The sequence below is a fragment of the Camellia sinensis genome, chromosome 7 (assembly GCF_055761805.1).
Source record: "Camellia sinensis isolate YWXY chromosome 7, ASM5576180v1, whole genome shotgun sequence".
Lineage (NCBI taxonomy): Eukaryota > Viridiplantae > Streptophyta > Magnoliopsida > Ericales > Theaceae > Camellia > Camellia sinensis.
Window position 1 is genome coordinate 26,425,722 of NC_138967.1, and position 6,685 is coordinate 26,432,406.

The 6,685-nt window shown below is 34.6% G+C and overlaps 1 long non-coding RNA gene across 2 annotated transcripts; it reads left to right on the forward strand.

Annotated features, from left to right (window-relative positions):
• Positions 1 to 469: 469 nt before the first annotated feature.
• Positions 470 to 3,985, forward strand: LOC145794616 (uncharacterized). 2 transcript variants are annotated; one of them, XR_014334539.1, is made up of 3 exons: positions 470 to 1,308; positions 3,433 to 3,520; positions 3,630 to 3,985. It is a non-coding gene; the product is annotated as an uncharacterized LOC145794616 (long non-coding RNA). The 2 variants fall into 2 exon arrangements; XR_014334538.1 differs by having other exon boundaries at positions 3,447 to 3,520.
• Positions 3,986 to 6,685: the final 2,700 nt, after the last annotated feature.

The window sequence follows — 6,685 nt, forward strand, 5'->3', positions numbered from 1 at the left end:
TCATAAAATCATCTACTGGTGGAAATAGTGTAGCAACAGTCTAACTTTAATCATAATAGCTCATAACTTCCACCAATTTAATTAGGTCACAAAAATTGATTTTGGTTATATATTGACATGCTAAATGGGGCTGGTAATTCATGTCATTTTTTATGAGATGGCACATTATCAATCTCATATTTGATGCATGCCATGCTATACACTCTATTTATAGGATGCATCCCTTTAAAAGACCCATTATAAAATTATTTAAAAGACACATATTTGATAACTTTGATTAGGGTTATTGGAAAAAATTATCACTGAATTGATTGATATTAACTCACACTACAAGAAATTAGTGATTTAGAGACTAATATTTAGAGATCAATTAAATTTGGTCTCTAAAAGTCATCATTTAGGGACAAAAATGAATTTAAAAAAAAAAAAGCCATACAAACCCTCCATATTATTTTATGAGATGGATATATACCGTATTTGACCAGTTGATCCGCGTTTGTTTGATATGGTTAAGAACTGGGAACCAATATATTTGGTTACTAATGTGTGAAGATTTTTAGAGACCAAATTTAGGTCGTCTCAATAATAGGCAAATAAAATCTCATCCTCTCGCCCTAATTTGTCAAATGCATGCTCTCGATTTGTACTCTCTTCTCTCTGTCTAAGGCTCTCTGTCTAAGACTCTAATGGAGATCTAAGATCTTCAGCTTCAATCGTCTGGGACTTCAATGGAGATCTAAGATCTTCAGCTTCAATCGATCTCATTTTCATGATGGATCTCATCTTCATGATCGATCTCATACTCCAACGCAGATCTATCCTCTCTCCTTCTTCGTTTCCGCACCACCACCCCTTCTTGCTCAGGTCTCTGTGTGTGTGTGTGTGTAATGTATATATATATATATATATATTTATTTATATGGCAGAATTTTTTTAGTGTGCAGGTGTTTGGATCTGTGAACTGGAAGAGAAGATGAATCGGTGTAGGGAGATTAGCGGGGTCTCGATTTTTCCATCTGACTCCATCTTCTTCCGTAAACCTCGATGAGTCGGTGTTTGGTTTTATTTGTGTATCTTGAATCCCTCTGTAAACGACCAATTCAGACCTTCGAGATGGCATCTCAAGTATATGATTTAACTTTTTCTGTTTTTTCATTAATATATTGCATTTCCATTAATTTTACTCTCAATTTCTGTATAAAAAAAATAATCTGATTTCGTTGTTTTTATCGAATAAATTCCAATCATCAAACTGAGATTTTCGACTCTAAAGCAAAGATGGAGCTTCTTGACATCATTCTAACCAAGGTATACACTCCTCCTCTGTTTGTATTTTCGACTCTAAAGCATATATAATTTCTATAGTTTGCTTCTTAAATTTAATGTGATTTTCTATTGCTTCAAATTTGCAACTATTCATGATTTCATTAATTTATACATCGCATCAAAGCCTTGTTGCTAAACTATTACACGCAACTTTGCAGCTAGAGACTCATGGCTTTCATCTGATTCATGTTTGCAACTTATCTTTCTCTTTTAATGAGCATTGATTCTATTTTATTTTCCTTTTTCTTCGGGGCTCGGAATATATTGAGAACAAAAGATATCTATAGTGTTGAATTAGTTCATTCATTTCTTTGTGATTTTATTATGTTGGAAGTTCTACATTTAAGTTAGTGTTGTTTCCTTCTCAAATCTTGCTGCCCAAATTTATGAATTGAGGCAAAGGAAATGTAGAAAGATCTTTTTCCTTGTGTTTGTATTTGGGGAGGGGTGTGGGGGGCTAAATTTCTGAACAAAGTTGACTATTCAAACAAAAGTGCTTGAAATGCCCAAATTATTTCTTGGCATGTGATCTACTTCAGCTTTTGCCAAAGTACTCTCTCTCATATTGTTAAGTGAGAGAATTTTGAGCCTGATTTCTCTTGCTTTGTTTTCCAACTTCGTCAATTTAGTAAATAATTAACTTCTATACTACCGTATATAGGCATTTATTTTGTTGAGACTGCAGTTTGCTAGTGTCTTGAAGTGCACTTAATGTACATTTTAAAATTAGCTACTGCCTATGTAATTTAGTCTCATCAAGTATGACGAGATGTCCGAGGCAACATTAACATTCTACCTTATGAAAATCCTTCATTCCACTACTTCACCTTATTGATTATGCTTTGAACCAAGTTTTTGGAGTAACTGTAAATCTGAGGCATTGTTGGGTTGTGTCTCTTACTAATCCTTGTTGACCTTATATGCAGATGTTTGGTAACATTTGTTTATGTTTATGTTTTCAAAACAACTGTGAACTGTAAATAACACGTTTGACAACTGCTTTCGTTTCCAAAAAAATGTTCGACAGTTGTGAAATTTTACAAAATATTTGGAAATAAAAGTGTTTTCACTTGATTTGAAAACAAGTTTTAATTTGCTCCTTCCTCCCTCACCACCTCCAGCACCTTTCCTCCAGCCACCTAATCCCATCTGCCACCACCTTTGGCAATCTCCCCACCCCTCTGGTGCCACTTCCAACACCCTCCACCTTGGTCCACCCCTTCCGAAAACTCACCAAACATGTTTTCTTGTTTTTGTTTTTACTTTTCTTCTGAGTTGTTTCCTTTGCTTCACAAGCTCCAATCCTATACAGAGCCTGGTCTGACAGTTGTCCCCTTTATTTTGTGGGCCGGGATTAAGTTGGGTCATTAGGAGTGGGATTCTGAAGCAAGAATTTTGTTCAAATCAAATATTGACAGGGAAGATAGAGTTGCATACAAAATATCAGATGGGGATGGAGTGATTCTAACCAAGTTTTCCAGAGGATGGGACTGGATTTTTTTGACAAAAAATTCTTTCAATTTGAAAACAAAAAGTTCGTCTTATTTATGTTGTTGCCTCTGTTTTTAGAATTTTAAATAAAAGATTTTATAGAAGTATCCTGAACTTGTCCATAAGGTATCTGGCTGTATCCTAGCTGTATCTATTTCCCTGTTCAGTATATGAAAAACTAATTGGTTGATAGAACCCAAGATGACAATTACTATGCTTTTCTCAATTTCTAAAACATGCATATTATGTTATTTCATGTTTTTGTTTTAAGCCTTGCTCTGTATTACTGAGCTATAGTTTAGGAGCAATGCATTATTGTATTTGCATGATGAAACCGAACTTTTTGGACCAAAGAGATGTGCTTCTTGATAACCATTACATATATTTTAGGAAATCGTGTGATTTAATGTGTGCATTTTGTGGCTGTTAGAAGTTATAAATTGTTGGGCTATGGACTTCAAGAAGCAAACAACTTAATAACAAAGGAAGCTTCTGAAAAAAATGAAGACTGCCTTCTCACAGTGTTACTATATTGTTTTGTAATTCTTGTTTTATTTGTATTAATATTTTCCGGTGAACAAGGGTCATAATTATTGTCTTTCCTCGTGTAACCAGGTTCTATGCTGCAGAAGTTCTTTTGGCACTCGAGTATCTGCATATGTTGGGAGTTGTGTACTGCGACCTTAAACCAGAAAATGTTCTTGTATGTGACGACGGCCACATATTCTTCAATTAATTTTTTTCCCCTTCAATGTGTTTCTATGAGATGGCACTAACCTTCATCTTTGTTATATTGTTTTTGCTGACCACAGGGTTGAAGTTTGCAAACACTGAATGATATTTTCTTAAGTGGTTTGTATTAGATAAGCCTGTTGCACTGAATTCGTGCAGAGTTTTGTAGTTCTTATCGATATTTTTTTCTTCTCTCCTGATGACTGCTGGTTAGAGTGCCATCATAAACAGTAACCCAAGATTCTGAAAGAGATTTTACATACTATAGTTGAGGTAGCTGTCATCTTGTTTAGTAATATTTCAGTAATCTTGTTGGTTTATGTGATCTTGTTTAGTAATATTTCAGTAATTTAGTTTGTTTAAATTTTTGTAAAATTTTACTTTCTATGTACTCATTGTAGTTTGTGAATAGAATGCTTTGATGTGTGAATGCCAATTTTTTTTTTCTTTTTATTTTTATAATTTTATGGTTGGATGATAAATTTATTTTGTGAATTTTTAGCTATCAAATTAAATGGTTATAAAATGTTTTTAAACTGACTTTTAGTGACGAAAATATATGGTAGAGAGTCATTTATCTTTTAGCGACCAAAAATAATTGTTGTTAAAAATGTCATTATTTTGTATTTCGCGACCAAATAGGAACATTTTGTGACGAAGTATTAGCGATGAAATGCTTTAGTTTTGCAAAATCAAACATTTTGTGGCAGTGTAAAATTGGTCGCCAATTGTCATTTTTAGCGACGTTTTTGAAAATTAGTCACTAAAAACTTTCTTGGACGCACTTTTAGTGACGTTTTTGGTGACGAATATAATTTTGTCCCAAAAAGTATTTAGAGATTAAAGTAATTGTTTTAGGGACTAAAACAATTGGTCGCTAAAAGTCTTATATGTTGTAGTGTCACTAAGTTAAATAGATTTACAATTTTTCCTATAAAAGCATAACATGTCACTTATGTGCACATTTTTCATCAAAATACTCATTGTAATTAATTAGATCAAATTGAGATAAAATCATAAATTAAGAACCAAAATTGAGTTAATTAAAATTAGAGGAATTAAAATGACACAAAACCAAAAATATAGAGACTATCGGTATAATTTATCTAACAAAACAAATTTAACAGAAGACGAGGATTGTCATTCTTAAAATATACTCGCTACATATATTAGGCCCTTGATACTATTTATATAATCAAATTCTCACTCAAACTTTGAAATCAAATACAACTTTAAGCACTACACATAATGATCAGTTTCTAAAATCAATGTAAGAACATAAGGCGGCCAAAAATCAACAATTAACCATGCTATGTATCTTTGATTTGATGTTATGGCCAACAAGGTTAAAGATCAAGAAACCATTCTCAACTTTCTAGAAAAGCAATGGTTTTTCTCAAGGAGTGTCAAAATACAGAGGAGTTGCAAGAAAAAGCTAAACCTGACAAGAATGGAGGCTAGAGGTTGGAATCCAGTGCTGAGAAAAAGACGAGTGGGAAACCAAGGCAGTAGGTCAGTGGAAAATGGATTGTTTACGATCTTTGTAGATGAGATTCCAAACTCAATGAATCCAAAGAGTCTGTTTACTTTGTTTAATAAGTTTGGAGTAGTTAAGGATGCTTTCATCCCAGCAAACACTACAACAAAAAATACATTTAGCGACCCACAAATTTCGTCGCCAAAAGTACAAATTTCATTGCCAAAAGAATTGGCGACAAAGTATACAATTGGTCGCCAAAGTCCTATCACCAAAAGTATTAGCGACGAAATCAGAAAAAGTCACCGTATGTAGGCATTTAGCGACAAGCAAAATTGGTCGCCAAAAATCATATATTTTGTCGCTATAAAATTACAATTTGTTGCTAAAAGGTTAAAATTTGGATAGGTGTAGACGCGCCCTTGGCGTCCCAGGTGGAAATCCCCCGTTCTGTTCATATTGGCTCACTACAGTTCAGGACTCAATGTCACGGTCCTGTATCTAATCTCGTAGAGTGCAATGCAAGACCGATGAAATCATCAAAGAGTTCAAATCTGGCAAATCATTTTTGAAAAGAGATTTTTTGAAAGAAGTACCAAACATGGACTGCTTTGCCAGATACAGAGTCGCCACCTAAATATTTATTTTGGGGGAATTTAGGAAACTCTGACTCGTTGCCTAAGGCCACGTGCCCGTCATCACCAAAGTTGCCTCGGCTCGGGAACTTAGGTACGATTGGGAAAGGTCACTTTGTGAGCACCCCCGCTCGCCCGATCAAAGATCGGCCTCTACTAACTGTGATATCTAGTTTTAAAAATATTATGCGTTCTTAATCCGGTTATTAGCCTAAATTTACTATGTGATGTGCACAGCATACAAGTATAGACTGGATCGCCTGAATTGGAACAAAACATCTCATGTTTGTTTATTTGAAAATGGTTTGATGGTGCTACTCGTAAGTAGGCTAAGACGTGGATTTGCCACCCTTGGGTGGGCTTAGAAAAAATGATTTTGCCACTCTTAAGTGGGCTTAAAACTTGCATTTAATGAATTGTTCCAATCTAAATAACCCAACCTTCACCCACAGGCATTCAGGCAGTTATATCACATAAGCAATTAGCGTCATGGTAAGCATGTTATCATGGCAGTCACTCACACACATGCAAGGATGCTAAAGCATAAACACTTACCGAGTACTCCAAGCCAAAATAGAAGCTATGTTAGAAATCCATGTATGATCCTAACTATACAAAAATGCCTAATGCAACACATACAAAAATGCAACTACAATAGGCTCGGCTATTCTAAACATGGCATATGATGATACTACAGCTAATACGTATTCAATTTAGAATTGAAATACAAATGCAGTTAGTATGATGCGCCGAGCCCGGTGCATGCAATATAGATGAATGAATGCAAACATGCGAGCATAAGTATGCCAATTGAAACATGCCCTAATCTAACCATCATAAGCTGGTAAATAAAAGGGAGAAAGACGTGTGGTTGGAAGACATACATCACACACACACACACTTATTAGAATATTGCCCTCGCTCGGAGGGTCCGAATAAATAATACAGTTCGAATAAATAATTAAATATTACAAAACCCTAATTAATTAACAAATTAACTAGGAAAGCGGATAAACTAGCATGC